Source organism: Dermacentor variabilis, chromosome 2, assembly GCF_050947875.1.
Source record: "Dermacentor variabilis isolate Ectoservices chromosome 2, ASM5094787v1, whole genome shotgun sequence".
Classification (NCBI taxonomy): Eukaryota; Metazoa; Arthropoda; class Arachnida; order Ixodida; family Ixodidae; genus Dermacentor; species Dermacentor variabilis.
The window spans coordinates 192,801,186-192,819,233 of NC_134569.1; the positions used below are offsets into that span (position 1 = coordinate 192,801,186).

The following is an 18,048-nucleotide window of genomic DNA, read 5'->3' on the forward strand; positions in this document are numbered from 1 at the left end:
GCCCATTCGGCGGCGCGAGCTCTTACCTTCCACGCCCCCGAGAGTGACCGTTCCGTGTGGTGGTTCGAAACCAAGGACAGATTGACTAGTGACTAAACAAGTGTTACCGCTTAGCTCGACGGACAATGCCGCCTCCCCACCCGGCACTCAGTCGGGAGGAGGCCGTAATCCTAAGACAAATACAGACCGCGTCACTCCTCGCCCCCGCAATGCTGCACGTGCTTCACCCAGAGCTCTATCCGAGTGGGCTGTGTGGTGTTTGTGCAGCGGGTCCGGCGGACCAATGGCACATCATGTGGGACTGTGCCAGGTTCCCGACGGCAGCTACCTCCAGGACTTACCCGCCAGAACTTCAAAGTGCACTGCAGTCTACAGACAAGGACTCACAACTATGGGCCGTCCAGCAGGCCCGGGGTGCGCTCGAAAAGCACAAGCCTCGTGACCCACTACAAACGGGCCGAACGGGGCTAGTGCAGAGTAGAGTATAACCCCGGGTCGACGCTTGGCCAGCGTCACGACTCGTTAAAGCGTCGTTTGCTGGCACTTTATTAAAGTTATTCCTATCCTATCCTATCCTATTATTCACACCTTTCATTGCCGATGACCTTACTTCCGTGCAGCGCTCCCAGCTTCTTCACCTGCTTGCCCAGTTCCGTTCTTCTTTTGATGTCGCTCAGCCTACTCTGGGTCGCACGTCAACCGTCAGCCACCACATCGACACTGGCTCCAACGCGCCATTGCGACAGCGCCCGTACCGTGTATCCGCCAAGGAACGTCAGGTGATCACTGAACACGTGGACGACATGCTTCAGCGCGGCGTCATTCGACCTTCCAATAGCCCGTGGGCATCACCGGTGGTTCTCGTCACAAAAAAAAAAGATGGTTCTATTCGGTTCTGCGTCGATTATCGCCGTCTTAATAAGATAACGCGAAAAGACGTCTACCCTATACCACGCATTGACGACGCTCTGGACAGCTTGCGAGGCGCTGAACTTTTTTCTTCGTTGGATTTACGTTCGGGCTATTGGCAGGTCCCGATGTCAGCAGTTGATCGCCCTAAAACTGCATTCATTACTCCGGATGGTTTATACGAATTTAATGTGATGCCATATGGCCTACGCAATGCGCCTGTTACGTTTGAACGAATGATGGACAATATCTTGCGCGGTCTAAAATGAAGCACGTGTTTATGCTACCTCGATGACATCGTTGTGTTCACCCCTGATTTCAGTACGCATCTTCTTCGCCTTAGGCAAGTGTTGACGTGCTTCACCAACGCAAGCCTGCAACTGAACCTGAAAAAGTGCCAGTTCGCCGTGCGCAATCTCATGATTCTAGGTCACCTCGTATCACAAGACGGCATTTGCCCTGGCCCATCATAGCTTCGCGCTGTGACAGAGTTTCCGCAACGTAAGACAATCAAAAGTCTCCGCGCCTTCATCGGCCTCTGTTCTTATTTCAGACAGTTTGTTCGCAATTTTGCCTAAATTATATCACCTTTGACACAACTCTTAAGTGGCGCCAACGACCTAGCCTCCTGGTCTTCTGCTTGCGACACCGCGTTCATGACCTTATGCCGTCTCCGGAAGTCTCCGCCTATACTGCGACACTACGACCCCACCACCCCAACTGAAGTGCATACCGATGCCAGTGATATTGGCCTTGGCGCTGTCCTTGCGCAGCGCAAGCCTGGCTACTCCGAGTACGTCGTTGCGTACGCCAGTCGTGCGCTGAAGAAAGCGGAGCGCAATTACAGCGTCACAGAAAAAGAATGCTTGACCATCGTTTGGGCACTCGGCAAGTTTCGCCCTTGTTTATATGGCAGGCCTTTCCATGTCGTTACTCACCATCACGCCCTTTGTAGGTTATCCTCTTTAAAAGACCCGTCTGGACGCCTTGCCCACTGGGCTCTGCGCATTCAAGAATACGATGTACACGTCATCTACCGCTCAGGTCGCAAGCACGCTGACGCTGACGCTCTGTCCCGCTCTCCGCTGCCAGCCGACACGGCCTCCCTCTCCAACATTGAGGCGGTATCCTCGGTCGACATCGCCACCTGCGCATCAGAACAGCGCAAAGATCCTTGGGTGGCCTCTCTTCTGGATCTCCTTTCTGACTCGCCTGCATCTCCCATTTCCCGCTTCCTGCGTCGCCAGCCTGCCCACTCTACTGTCCGCGATAACCACTTGTATCGACGTAAGCCCGATGGTCGCAAGTGGTTCTTGCTTATCCCTAAGACTTTGCGTTCCGACATGTGCGCGTTTTTCCATACAGACACACAATGTGCCCACGCAGGCATTTTGAAGACGTATGACCGCCTGCGGCAACGTTACTACTGGCGAGGAATGTTTACTTTTGTCCAAAAGTTTGTCCGCTCGAGCCCTCAATGCCAACGCTGCAAATATCCGTCTCATCCAGCCCACGGTGTATTACAGCCGTTTCCGTGCCTGCTCGTGCCTTCAACCGTGTGGGAATTGACCTCTACGGACCGCTACCACTAACACCCGCTGGCAAACGATGGATTATTGTCGCAGTTGATCACCTTACACGCAATGCTGAAACCGCTGCTCTACCTGCAGCGACCGCCAGTGACGTTGCATCCTTTCTGCTCCATCGTTTCATTCTTCGTCATGGCCTACCTCGGGAGCTGCTGAGTGATAGAGGCGGTATGTTTTTGTCGCAGGTGGTTGAAGCACTGCTTGCTCAATGCCGCATAGTTCACCGGACCACCACGGTGTACCATCCTCAAACTAACCGGCTTACAGAGCGTTTCAATCGCACCCTTGGTGATATGCTCGCCATGTACGTTTCATCGGAGCATACAAACTTGGACATTATCCTCCCATTTGTACGTACCCATATAAAACGGCTACACAAAGTACCACAGGATTTTCTCGGTATTTCTCTACGTCGCGATCCTTCCCATACCATCGATACGGTTTTGCCTTATGCACCAGACGCGTCAGAGTGTGCTCCCGTTTCAGCCGTCGCCTGATACGCCGAGGAATGCCGTCAATTAGCCCGAAAGTTCACCTCCGCCGACCAACAACGACAAAAAGCCAATCGTGATGGCGACACTACGAATCCGAACTTCGCTCCCGGCACACTTGTCTTGTTGTCCGTGCCTGCTACCACGCCTGGATTTTGAAGAAAACTTCTCTCGCAGTATGATGGACCATACCGCATCGTCGAACGCACCTCACCGGTCAACTATATCATACAGCCGCTTACACCGACACCCGACAAGCGCCGCCGTGGACGGGATGTTGTTCACGTTCCCAGCCTGAAACAATTCTATGAACCGCTCGTCTCCACGCCGTAAGTCGCCAGGATGGCTCCGCTTTTGCACCGGGGGCAATTGTATGAAGAAGAAGAGCAGAAGGACAAGGCCAGCCAGATCGTCTGTTCCGTGCCTGCAGTGGAACCAGTGGGCCAGCCGGATCGCCAGTGCTTAGCGCGAGCGTGAGCCGTTCGGGCACCCAGCTGTTCCTGCTCTGCGTGATCTTCCTTCTCGATTACGAACAGACGCTACCAGCTACTAGCACCAAGCAAAAGCGCTTTGGGCGCTGGTTACGACGCGTTCCAAATAGCGCGAGCAGCGTATATATTGCGCGTTTTAAAAGCGAGGCTAAATATGCATTCCAAGCTACCCAAACTCTCCGCTCATAAATTTAATCAGGATTAGTGTGTTTTGCTGTCCATTATTTACTTAGCAAATATTTTGAAGCAGCGGCTTGTCACGTTTCTGACTCAGTAAATTTCCATGGTGCGGTCACTATCCGATTATTTCTGCCTAATCGTTCGCGGGTGGGCTCAGTTCCTATATATTTGTTCTGGGTGCCCGCAAAGCTTGAAACGTAGCTGTTTTGTACACTGTAATACTCTGTAGCAAAGGTGTATAATCGCTAGCAACTCGCTTGCTCTTGTGGACCGAATGTGCTTCTGACGCACATTCATAATCAGCACAGCCATGCATCTCGGTATACTGTTCTGTAGTGATAAGAAGTGTGTCCTTACAAAAACAAACAGGTCTCACGTTAACTGAGAAGCCTAAACACCTTTTGTCGGTACAAGACTGAACAAAACCCTGGACTTTGCTCAGAACGCTTTTTCGATTAGAGGATCATCTATTGTCTACCAGTTAAGGTGGTCTTGTGAGAATGTAATAAAAGTTTGCCACGTTTTACATTCCGGAACAAGCACTGAAAATACATGCCCTGCATCTGCGCTTTTACGCTGAAAAACACGCTAGGAAAATATTGCCTAAAGTTAGTAATACCCTTTCCTTCACTTCCAAGCTTTTTTCTTCCTTTCTGGCTTTTGAAATGCGGACAGCAGAGGAGGTTTGACTTACAGGTGTAAACCATTAGCCGTCGTCATGAGCTGCATATTGGCAATGAGATAAATTTATGACGTAGTATTCGCTAATTTTCCAAAACATATTTCTTGATATGCGCCTCCTATGGCATATCTTTTTTTTTGTGTCTCTGTTAACCATGCACAACGCAATACGAACTTCGTGGCTTCTCTTAGTGCGCCTCTTCCGGTCACTATATATCTGCAGATTTTTTTCTTTTTCTAAGGCTCCTATTTTATTCCCTACAGCATACAACTTGCTTCTCTACAAGATACATGACAGAATTTGCCACTGATTGTGCAGCACCTCCCGATAAGCTCAACCAGTTTTCACCTCTTCAGAGGCAATAATCATACAGGCAAACTCTGGCAGATATTTTGAAAGGACCATCTTTGAAGCGGCACTTTATTGGGTGGTTGACTCACACAGCCTTAAAGTTCATACAATTTTTTCACGAAGTTAGAAACAAACATAAAAGCGATACTCGGTGATGAGATAGACACCGGTTTAGAGAGCTCCATATTATGTTTGACCAACTTTGATGCTGTCACTAACACACGACATCGACACGCGATCGTTTTTCAATTCAAACGATACTTACGCATGCGCCTGGTAGCAAACCAAAGACATCACGCTCTCAACCTGAACTCAGTGCGGGCTGTACAAAGAGTCATGATCATGTATAAACGTGGTGCAGATTTTTACATATAGCGTTCTGAGTGTTTACTATGCGTAAGTTTTGATCTACTTCGCACTAAGGCAAGGTTCGAGCTGAAAATGAGTCGGTGCCTATACGACTTCAACATGGTAACGAGGATGACGATGTCACGGCTTCATATTATAAGCCCAATAGAAGGAAGGGCACAGAAAACCCAAATGATAGCTATTAGCTTCTATTGTAGTAATCACTTTCACATATTCTTTGTGTTTCAGGCTGACGCCTGAAACAAGCGCGTGTGCTTCCGCATGGGCGCTTTCGTTTCTCTTCAGTGCCCGCATTGGTCGTCTTTAATTTAGCATTTTCGTTTTTATTACTCGTATTGGTGGGGGTCATATGTGGAACTTAATTCACGTCACGCATCACTGACATTTTATTTTTTAATTAAAGCATATGCTCCGATTGTTGTTTACACATCTCAGCATTTAACTTTAGAGTGTTTTCAAGAGGTTGCTTGGAACTTTTGGGCTGTTTCTTAGTAGAAGTGTAATTATGTGTAGGTTGATCGTGTCATCTCCTGCGCGCCGCAACACGCTCGATAAATTGCACAAGGCATTTCACTGTTTACCAGGAATGAATCCATTGAGTGTCGTATTGTTTCACCAAGGTTCCTTATACCATATTTCCTTTATTAGAAGGCGCATGGTTGTGTATTTTAGTCGCACTAATGCGAACTAACAAGTAATTCTTCTATATATAGAGAAGCGTGAAGTATAATGAGATATGGTTTATTAATGCATACCTAGAGCTTGCAAATACTGAGAAATTCTTTATTTCACCATGACAATACAAAAAAGGCAGAACGGTCCCATTCCATCAACTGGGAAATACTTAAGAAAGTTACTCGCATAATGCGTTGGTAAGTTACGCAATGTTTTCGCGGAGTCCTTTTCGGATATAGTAATACAATAGAGCACATTTGAAGGTGTATTATTTGTGCTTTGTTGAAATCGTCCTGGCGCTAAGTAGAACCGTGCATTTAATTGTTCTGAGTATGTCGATGCCACGTGGCTTAGTACCGATAGGACTGGTAAATTCATAAATCACGTCTCTTACCGTTAAATTCATGGAGTATTTCTAGATTGCTTGAACAACAGCAGGGCATGCGCTGAAATTATAGCTTCATTATTGTGTATAGCTAAAGCATCTCTGCATGGTTTGTTAACCTCCGCATCATGAGGGGAGCATGTGGGGTATGTTGGCTTAGCTGCTAAATTTGTAGTTTAAGGTGCTAGATATACTGAATCTTGCATTTCATTGTTCCCAGAATGTTGCTGCTACATGGTGCAGCACTGATACGCCTGATACTTCCATAAATCACCTCTCTTAACGTTAAAATTATGGAACGTTCCTACAATGCTACAGAACAGCAGGGCAGACGTTTAAATTATGGCTAGGTTATTCTGTACTGCAAAAACTGAAGCATGCCTGGAATGCTTGGTAATTTCCACTTCACGACCTGAACCCTTGGGGTATATTGGCTTAGCAGCTAAACTTGCGCTTTACAGTACATGTTATATACTCATAAAAACTGTTCCAACGTTTTACGTGCTCTTTTAATGTGAGCGGAACTTCTTCATGGATCGTTTACTTCGTATAACAAATAAAACAAATCACAGTTTTGGTCCATATACATTCTGGTGCGCGGAGAGAAACCATTTAATTTGGTATACGCCATTGCAACCTGTTTACATCATGCCTAAACAAAAGGTCAAAGCGCGCAACGCGTATTCAATAATGAAGGACGCAGGAAATTTATAGTTGACAAGCGCGCTGCAATTGGTTCTCACCTGAGACCGGTTTTCAAGCTTGGCTCCATCACAAATCCCAGCAGCAGAAGTGTCGAAGCGGTGAACAGTGCCAGACGGAAAAGGGTCTGCGGAAATATCCGCAGCATTTTAGTGCACCGTTGTGTGGTTCAAAGCTTACGAAACCGGAAGATCGAGGAAAGCATCGTTTTATTCGAGTAAGCTTTCCAGAATGCTAGCTTCGGCAGGAGGTCCGGAAACCTCTAAACATTTCTAAGCATAATGAATGTAGAATATAGATACGGATACTACGAAGTCTCCAACATTGGCGACTGCCTGGTGTGTCGCTGATTTCACTGCGCTTTTTCGGATTCTCGTCAGCATTGAAGGCTGCCTGTTTCAACAACTAACACAGCATGGGGACCATATATTGCACCCCACTTGGAACCTGCCTCTTTGAGTTGGTGCCCCCTCGTGTTGAGAAAAAACTAACAAAACAAATATTGAAGCGGCATTTCAACGCATGGCAGCCAAGGAAAACGACTGGATCACTGTAAGTGCAAAATAAAGCCGAGCTAGGCTATCGCACAAGCAATGTTTCCGCCAAGTTTTCGGACGAGGTTCTCAGTCACCATGTTCTTTGGACAGAAAAAAAAAGAAAAAGAAAAAAGCAGCCTGCGCAGGTTCCATCTGTGACGCTGTATTCGCGAATGTGTCTTCGTTGGTGGCTTATTACACCGAGACTCAAAGTGGCTGTTGTTTACTTAGCTGCCTATTCAGTTGGTTACGAAAAGTATGTGAATACGGACATTCCTTATTAGCTTAAGGAGAGAACCATTCAATAGAATCAATTCGTGCGCGCAGAACAAATTATGGCATCACTTCAGGGCCTCCATAATAGAGCAGTCACTTGTTGTCCTAATTGGATGTATTTAACGCACTTTTGTAGTTTGTCAAGATATCGCCACGACATTTCAGCATTGCTGGGCCCGCTCTCACAAAATTATGTGTAGTTCCGTAGCGATAGGTCGTATACACTCGGAGCTACATTATCTCAAAGATAACTGTCACAAGCGTTACGCGCGTGAAAGGTGGCCAATAAGAAATGCCCCCTCACGTAAAAGGAATACTGTGCACTTGAATCTGAGAAAGGATAGGTGCTTCCCATACAACTTACGAGAGTGTAAACTTAACCTTATTGGCACATGATCTCATAAAAAGGACGCAAGAAAAGGGGTGGTGAAGAGAGGAAATACTGGGCGCTTAATATAACATATCGTGTCTTCCTCCACATCAATATCTGCGTGTGTATAAATAAACTAAAAGAAGCACCCAAAAAACTTCTTAGCGCGAACTGACACAACTAACTGACACTACAGCTCTGAAACTGTCGGAAGACAACGAATCGGCCTATGCGCCAAAAGGACAGTGTATTTATTCAAAGCAATTGAAGATTATTGGGTACATGGCCGCTCTAAGCAGCAGTATTGAAAGAGTTGCATACTTTACCAATATATCGGCGGGATGTATGCGTAGGAATAAACAATAGCTCACAAACCATATAATACTGGCTGAGTAACAGCCTATTTTGGGACTTCTGGTGTTTGTTCACAGCATAGAATGTTTGACGGTGGCAATTTTCAAGCTGCAGGTGACTCACATCTCTCGGAATCTGCTCCCTGGCGGAATGTGGGCGAAGTCATTCCTTTCAAGCGCGCAATGGCAACGTATAATCCAAAACAAGTAGCGATTTCTTTATCCAATTGTGTTCGCGTACGCTTCTGACTCGCACACTAATTACGAGTTGCTGAAACCGCACCTATTTGAATTGCAGGTGCAGGGAAAAACTGTAACGTGTCGTGGGACAGTGGAGTAAGCATTGACCTGGTGCACCCGGATTATGTGAAGCAGGAGCAGTACAATGGCAAATGCACTTGGATAAACCTTGTGTTAGAGGACACGAGCGTCTGCCTTCCGGTCGCGTATGTGGCGATCAGCGGGCCATTTGGTGAAGTGTGTACTGAGTTGGCTGCTTCCAACAACCTGCCGCCGCAGTACCCTTACCTTTTCTCTAACCACACCGATCGCCTACTAAGGGACCAAGGTAAAGATTGGGTGGAGGGTACCGTTGAGGCTCCAATGAGATCTAAAGCGCGTGCCTTGGATGCTAAAGTGGATAGGAAACAACGGCAGACCGAGGTAAAGTGAAAAGCCACCACGGCGATGAGTCGGAAATTGAACCAGAAAGCCTTTCAATATCTGTGAGTAGTGAGGGAGGGACAGTTAAGCATGATAGAGAGATTACCGAAAATACAATGGTGAAGACTGTTAGGCAGTCAGGAAGAATTACAAAGAAAACCAAGCTCGAGAGCCCATTGATGGGCGACATCGCAAGTGTCGAAGGGTTCATTTTTCTGCCGTGCTCTAGCTCGCTGGATAGCATACTAGCGAAAGCGAAGAGTGAGGTTCTCATTGGGCAGCAAACAGTTAATTTAGCTCTCACCATGACGGAGGAAGTTGCGACAGAAATTCCGTGCCTAAGTGGTATGAACAAAATTACGGGTGTGGAAGATGTGATGAAGGTCGCTCCTTCTTGGGAAGCTTTGACAGAGAAGAAATTAGCTGAAGAAACCATGGATTTGTCTTCTCAAAATCCAGGAAAGACGAATCTGATGACTCACGACATAGAACTCACATCCGAGACTCCAGTGAAATCACGAGCTTACAGGATGGCACACAGACAACAGCAAATAATTAAGAGAAAACTTGAGCAGATGCTAGAACTTAAAATAATCGAACCTTGCGAGAGCTTCTATGCTTCTCCGTATATTCTTCTACAGGTCCGGGATAAGACACGTAACCTGGCATTGATTATAAGAAGCTGAATTCCATAACCAAAGATTAGGTGTATCCCATTCCAAATATTGAGAGAGCCGCGCGGTATGTATCCACTCTGGACTTACGGGCTACTGGCAAGTGCCCATGACGCAACGAGCCAGCCTGTGCGCTGCCTTCGTGACTCAGATGGGCACATTTAGACCCCCTGTGTTGAGTTTCGGACTCAAAGTTGCTCCTTTCTGTTGTACAAGGATAATGAACAGGGAGTTAAAGGGCGCGAAGGAGTATTCCCGTCCCTATTTATACGACGTAGCTATATTTTCTGTCACCTGGGAGGCGCATATCCATCACCTCCGTGACGTTTTAAGGCACTTAATAAATGCAGGTCTCACTGTGAAACCTACGAAATGCCAGTTAGCTCACACCGAGGTAAAGTATTTAGGCCGTATTGTAGGCCAAGACAAAATGAGACACGACGAAGTAAAACTAGAAGCAGTGACGGTCTTTCCGGGAGCTCCACCCCTACCCCAAAATAAAGGCGGTCATTAGAGCTTTTCTAGGGTTGGTGAGATATTACCAGCGTTACATTCCCCAATACTCAGAACTAGTGGCTCCACTGCCCGATACCATAAGAAAATCGGCTCCGGCAGTAGTAATTTTGGATGACGTCAACGAGGATGCATTTCAGGGGCTCAAAGTGGCTATATCGGCTCCTCCCGTTCTGCGTGCACCGAACCACGACCGACCCTTCGTTGTAAAGTGCGATGGAAGCAATCGTGGGTTGGGGATTCTGTTGTGTCAGGAGGATATCAATGGTGAAGAGCACCCAGTGTTATATGCTAGCCGAAAGCTCACGGTACGGAGGAACTGTATAGCACATCGGAAAAAGAATGCGCATGCCTTGTTTGGGCATGTCAAAAACTAGCCTGCTACCTTTACGGAATGATATTATTGTTTGTGACTGATCATTGCCCGCTAAAGTGGCTGCCTCAAATCTCAGGCCAAAATTCCCGATTGTTAAGGTGGAGTCGAGCACTTCAAGAGCTGAATTTCAGCGTGCGCTATCGAAAGCGAGCAGCCAATGCCAATGCCGATGGTTTAAGCCGCGCGTTTTAGTTTATCTTGCCAGCTTGTGCTAAATTTCTTTTCGATGCAACTGTATAATTTCGTTTTTTGCCTTGTAAAGAAGCGAGAACGCTTCTGTGACAGCAGGAGTTAACGAAGTATTCAATTTTTCAATGTCAATATCAGCTTGGTCGCTTGCGGAGTATGGCTGTCCCTGCCAAGCCAGTCGTTTCGTTCTGCGTGATTTAGCAGAAAATCAAGAGACAGGAGAAGAAGCAGATTTCTTCCGTCGAGGAGCTGAGACTTCTCACCGCACGAGATCATCCCCGTCGTTGGAGGAGCTGTTATGATTGTGCCCTGGTATTTGTATGACGGGTGGCCAGTGCTATGGTGCGTCGACGGTGGAGGCAGCATTCATCCCCGCATGGTGCCTTCTTCGACACACGACGACTACGTGCTGGTCCCGGGTTTCCTCCCGGCGGCACGGCGTCCACGACAGAAGCGGCCACCGGCTCACTGACTGCTATTCGGCCCCTCATCGTGCCGGCCGCAATGCCCCCCAACACATCCCTGCGTCCTGCGGCGCCCGCACCATGGACGCTTCCCACTGTGTTTGGGACGGTTTCCAAAGAAGGGCTGTGTTTCGACCCCGTGCCTTGCACTTGGTTCCATTTGGCCTACGCCGGGCCATAAAACTTCCCCGGCGCACCATTCTGATCGACCGCCAGATCGGTCTGACGCCGCAGCGCGGTTACAGGAAGTGCCAGCCACCGAGGGCGGCGTTAGGACCACAGATGCAGACCACAGATGCACCCTCTCTCTCTCGACCTTGTTTCGTCCTTCGGGCTATCTGGGGAATCTGGTGACAAAATGGTGTTATTTAAGCAACTTGCGCCTTCTCTGTTCTTCTCTCCTGATAACCACGACAACATGCAAACATTGTATAAATAATTGTTCGGGAAGAAGCTCATCTCTTCTATGATTCTGCGTGAAGTTGGGTACAGACCTCCTGCCGGCCACGCATACCTCGGCACACGCAACAAGACACACGTATTCTACAGTCCACCTGGCCTCGTCTCCTATCAAACCGCTTTATGCCTACCAAGATTACGGTGGGTCTGGAATATCCAAAAATTTGCAGAGAAAAGCCCAGTTTAGTAGCGCTTATTGGGTCTTAGAATTTCTGAAGAGGCATTCAAACAGATGAACTCATATTTTGATATATTATTTTTCTAGTTCCTTAGTATAAAGACATATAACTTGCTTGGACCAGGTGAAATACGTACCACTTGTTCTGTCATTTGCTGTCAAGCTGGACAGGACACTTGACCAGATTCTGTGTGCCAAGGATATTTTTCTTTGGAGGCAAATGGAAGCTTAGGAGCGAAAATAACCAAGTTCTGCGGAGGCAGAACGTTGAAAGAAATCCCCTGGGAAAGCGGCAAAAAAGATGAACCAAATAAATTTCGGTGCTTTTGCCACACCAGCTGCCAATAACAATGCGGGGCATTGGCGAAAGCATGCGCTGTTCCAATTATTGTAAAAATATTAAAAATAGGTTAAGATATTCAGCGAAGGGAGTGGACATTCTCATACTGGTCGCGTATGTTGTTTTCATCTGGCTAAAATAAATATTTATTAAATTTCGTTATTTAAGTTTACTTACCTTACTTAATCCATACTGTCTTAGCGTAAACGTTGTGAAAGATGTCACGAAATCGCCGACATTGCCGTTGAAGAACGTAGGCCTAGTGTAGTCTTCTTTCTTGTCGATCGCGAAGCGAAAACACAGGAGATTGCAACATACTACGCGAAAGCTTGTACGCGTGCCAGTGATACGAGTGGTATGAAATGTTTCCCTTGTAATCTAGTACGTTTTGCCTATTACGCATCTTGAAGACCACGAGTTGAAATGTCGTTAGCTTGCTGCGATGTTTATATTAGCGAGATCAGCTCTGCGTTAAATAAAGCAAGGCAGCACCAACAATATGATTTCTGCACGTTTGCTTCTGCACTGTGGCTCTTGCAGGTATTATAGAATCCTTTCTATAACCTGTACACTCGGCAAACGCCAAAATGCTTTGGCACGTGAGGGAATGGATCCATATGATATCCGAACAAACTAGACATTTGAATCAAGGATACAGATGTGCCCATTTATATATATATATATATATATATATATATATATATATATATATATATATATATATATATAAATTTAATTTCATTCGGTTAGCTAATGTTAGAATGACCATATACCTTGCCAGTTTCAGTTTCATTGCTACCTAATCCAATTTTAGTGCGCAAATGTGTGTCATACACTTGTGCCCTCTGTAATACAGCGTATTTGTCTTCACTGATCAGACAAAGTTGCGCGTGACGTTCTTTCCTGTCCACTCTTTTCTCCTAACCGTTTCGCTCTTCTTCAGCCTTAAGAAGCGACCTTTGTAATTTCAGAATGGAAGAAAAACGTGCGGCCTTATTTATAGATGTGTACTACGGACCATCATACACTACTCCTATGCACTTCATTTAGAATTGTATCTATTATACGCGATGAGGCAAAAGTATAGAACTCGCTCCTGAAATCGAGTACGACATATCGTATTCTTAAGGCAACGAACAAACAACGGCATTTAACCGCAATCCAAAAACTGAATGGTCATAACGCTTTGGTTCATGTTTACCTTTGATATTTATTGTAACTACGTTAGAATGGACACGTTTCATTACATTTAACTACAGTTCCGTTTTTTACGGTTCTGTGGTAATTTCACTTATTGCAATAAGTTTGCGTTGTGATAGTTAGCATTCAGAATTTTTATAGCCGACTTATTACGTTGGAGCAGAGAACAGCACTGAATGTGTGACCGTATGGTAGCGAAATATAAATCCATATGCAGCGGTGAAAATAATAGGTCGTCGGCTTATTTCATCCACCTCTGTACTAGATTTAGGCGATCCTCCCATGCCAGTGCTTTGTAATATAGGAGACATTAGTAACGATTCAAACCTATGCGTGTTATCATGAAAGTAGCGATGATCGTATATTTAATACCGCTGCTATGCAGAAACTAATGATGACGGTCACTGATTCAGTACCTGTCGCCTAACACTACAGATCTCACAAATATTTGTTTTATGTTCACACTATACAAGCTGTAAACGTTCATTAGAGATAAATTACTATTTTAAAAACTGAATGAGTTTGTATTTCATCTAAGCATTAGCATGCCGCAAAAGTAAGGAAGCAGTCAATTACTGATCTTGTAGGTTTCGAGCATATCGCCCAATTTGAGCGGCCATTCTGTGATCCTGTACTTAACTTTACCGTTTCGTACCATATACTGGTTCATGAAATTTTATTTACGAACACCCACTTCGTTGCCGTGCCTTCATACCATTGAACTGCTGAACTATTCGATTACACATGTTGTTACTCGTTTGGGAGCGATATCGTATCAAAATGAGACAGCGGTGACACAAGTCCGACACATAGCTGACTACAAGAGAACAAGTAAATAAGTGTATTTCTTTTGCGTGTATTCAAAAAAAGCACTGGCGATTTCACAAAATTCGGCACAGCCAATGCGACAGTTCACTTTTTAAGTCACGCGACCATTCTGAAATTTTCACGCAAGCATAATGCATTTATTAATATTAGCAATTGCATCCACTTTATGTGAACGCAGCCCTGCAAACAACTTCAGGTTGCTAAATATATTTTAAGATAAGGCTGACTTATTGGGGTAATACTTTAATACTCAAACAGTGAATAAACGAAGAGTATAACGGTTTATCGGGCTGAACGTTGATTCATATACTTCTGGTAAAAGCTCTAGCTTTTGATTTACCCTAAGGTATTTGCTTTCACACGAAACATCAGGTCACTATCAAAGCCGGTTATTTGTTCTTTGCATAAAAAGGACACCTCTGTCGTCAGAATAGCCGGAACTAGCGCTTGTGTATGATTTTGTTTCGAGCAGCGTTGATCAGAATTCACCGAGAGGTCGACATAGGGCATTTCTCTGTTCGACACATCAGTATGTGGCTTCTGTACCAGAAGTAGCTCTGTTAACTCGTCCTTCACCGTGGAATGGCATCCCTGCCCAGCTGAACCCTCAAAATAACTAAAATATACCTAGTACAGAAGTGCCAAATTTAACGCTGAACGTTCCTGCTCACTTACCCGAAAGTTCCCTGATAGGCATTCAGCAAAACAGCTGCGTCAGCCAAAGCGCATCTCTCAGGTGCAGGTGTTGTGGCCGCTGCCGCAGCAACGAACTCTCCCCTATCTGCGTCTCTCTCTCCTTTAAGAGAGTTGCACTTGCTTCGCAAGGCACGGACGCTCATCGTCTCATCTTCAAACTAACTTAGCTCCGGTGCCATTGTATGAGTAGAATCGTGTTTTCTGAACTGCTCACATATCAAAGAACTCGCCTCCTGAGGAGCGAGCACCAAGTATAAAACATATAATTAATGTGAAATTTAGAATATCAGCAGCTAGCGTGCTCTTGATCCGAGCGCAACAATGTAGAGGGCGAGGGCTCAGTTCGGAACGAAAGGAGAGGGAGAGAGGAGGAAGTGCACAAAGAATGTGCAGTGAGGAAAAAAAAGCGAACTCCTATGCGTATTTGGAATGTGCGACCTCAATTCAAAAATAGAAGAATGCTCAAGAACATCGGTGAGTTGTGCCAAAACTTATAGTTGGCGGTTAACACTCGTATGAAACAGTGATGACGCTTGTTAAACCCTATAACTAATGAGCTAGATACGAGCATCCCCATAGCGTTTACTGCATTGAAAGTGTTGCAATTTTTGTGTGAGACGAAGTCTCATCTAGTTTAATAACCGTGTGAATAGAAAAATGCTAAGTGCCAGCCAAAGAAATAAATATTTCGTGCTTGCAAAGAGCTCAACGTGTCAACAAAAAAAAAACATCATATGCAAATGAAGCGTGTTTTTGGAAAGGCACCGAAGAAATGCAAACGTTTGGGCACGTTAGCATTAATTTATAAAAGTGTGCAATTTGTCCAGGAGCGATTAAAGTGACGTTTGAGCAGTAAATTACCGTTGATTTTGATGCTATAAGCCAACACCTACATATTTCAGCCTCAAATTTTGCACACCATTACCGAAAAACTACTCTCCTAGTTGGTCAGCATTCAAATGACACCGTTCATGGTAAGTGATGTCGTGACTGGTTAAATGTGTTGTTAGTTCCTGCAGAACCGGAAATGCCTATAGCTGTAGGAATGGTTCCGAAGCTATTACATTGAGCGTGACGTTGTTTGTAAAAAAAAAGGATCCGCCGTTGTCTAGAGCAAACCCAGACTAAATGAGCGACCTGGGTCTTCTTAGTCGACACGAAATCATAGTCGCATTCTCTACAAAAGTGAGAAGAAAAAGCGGAATTTCAGGGAGATATCACTAGACGATTCGTATTAAATTGAACTCATAAAGGCGACGCTTAACATGTACTTAACAAATGTTACGAATAGTAAACATGCACAAGCTGTTTCCATAGAGTAAAGCACGTTTTGAAAATTTGCATCTCGTCGTCTTTGGCCACCTCATAGGTGAAACACAAGCTACTGCTCATTTGCTAAATGAACGGGCACTTAAATTTATAGCTTGCCCTGAAATTTTGGACAATTAAGGCACATAAAGCGTAATAAACTAAGCCACAAAAATACTGAATCTACACGCATTATGATCAGACAAATGTGCGTCCCACTGTTCCTATGGTGGCTGAACGAATTCAGCGCGAGAGTTACCTCTACAAATTATTGTATGAAGCTCTATGGCGTTGTCCACACCAGCCGCATCAGAAATGAGAGAGCGTGCCGAGAACTACAGCTTTTGCAATGCCAGGGAAGCCTTAGCCGCATTGTGGCTCCCAGGTAATCTGTGGTAAACAATCAGACCCAAAAAAAGCATAAAAATTATTGAGCCGTCGCGAAGGGCAGCGGGACCCACGAAATTTCCCTGCAGAGCAAAAGCTTTTTGGAACCGCTCCGGAAACTTGGGCACGACGATGCTTACTGCTGTCTTGTCAAAGGCTCCTTTGCGGTGCGAACACGTGCCTTTCTTGTACAAAAAGTTCGTGACGAAAAATATTGCGTGGTAACAGGGATAAAAACGTGCGGAGATAACACAGCCTTATCTTTGTCCGCTCTTTATTCGTCATTGTTTTCTATGAGAGCAATCCGTATACAAACGTAACATTTAGGCGTACTTGCAACATACATTCTTCTATGTTGCTGCGCTAGTGAACTTCATTGTTGGGTGGTAATATTTCGTTATTTTGAAGAAGCTGACATTACTTGCATGGCGGGTCGCAGTGTACACGTAGTTACAATGGAAAGTATTCATTATTGTGGATACTGACTTCTTACTGTAAACTTCATTTAGTGTGTAAGAATCCTGAACTTCAATAGTTGTGAATTCATGCTTGGCTAGCGGAAATCCTAAAGCTACCGTCAATTTTGAAATGTGCGCCTTCTAACTTTGGTACAAAATATGCCACTGTTCCTGGTAAGTTTCAGAAAAAAAACACCCCTCTAAAAGCTGCGAACGATAATGGCGACGCAATTACACATATTGACAAACATTAGGATTGATATCTCAAAGTGATGCTTTTCTCGGAATTTATGCTCGGCACATTGACTTCACTATGTGAAGGTTTAATTTTCACAACTTGAACATGTGAATAAATACTGCGGCCCAATAATGCACCTTTTTAATTATGCAAGTGTCCCTTTCAACTTGTCGAGCAAGTAAGGTCGCTTTTTCATATAATCAACATGTACACAAATTGTCGTGGTATATTTCACGGGCAATGTTGAAAAAATGTCGAAGTTTCGCAGGAAAGGCGAAGTGTCGATCGCGATAGCAAATTATTAGAGCAAAGTGTAGTAGCTTCGTCGGCTGTAATCAACTTGTATGCAGGCGCTTACTAATGAAAAATGATACTAATATAACAATAATTACTAATAACGCATGAACACATCTCCCTCGTTGACTGCGGACACTCGCTGTAAGAACGCTGCTGTGGTGAAAAGCGGCAGCACCAGTGAGCGAACTGACCCTCGAGCTGCCTCTTGCTGCAACGCAAACTAAGGGGCATGAAAACAGCACACAGGCAGCTATCAGCCCGCTGCGCGCCTAGGCTCGGTCCCCATCGCAGATCGCCTTAAAGATACGGCTCGCACGGCAGGTGGAAGGATAGAAGGGAAGTAAATCTAATCATATAAGGAAGATATAAAAAAACATATATTGGGCATCGCTGCTGTACGCTCAACGTAATATTCCGAAGG

The 18,048-nt window shown here is 45.3% G+C and overlaps 1 protein-coding gene across 3 annotated transcripts in view; it reads right to left on the reverse strand.

Annotated features, from left to right (window-relative positions):
- The window catches only part of LOC142573014 (galactose-3-O-sulfotransferase 4-like), a 162,466-nt gene that overhangs the window by 98,859 nt on the left and 45,559 nt on the right, over nucleotides 1-18,048 (reverse strand). For all 3 annotated transcript variants that reach the window (XM_075682504.1, XM_075682503.1, XM_075682502.1), the window contains 2 exons: nucleotides 12,013-12,156; nucleotides 6,866-6,951 (listed from right to left, as the gene is read on the reverse strand). The gene's annotated coding sequence lies outside the window, so the exon portion shown is untranslated. The remainder of the gene's footprint in view (nucleotides 1-6,865; nucleotides 6,952-12,012; nucleotides 12,157-18,048) is intronic.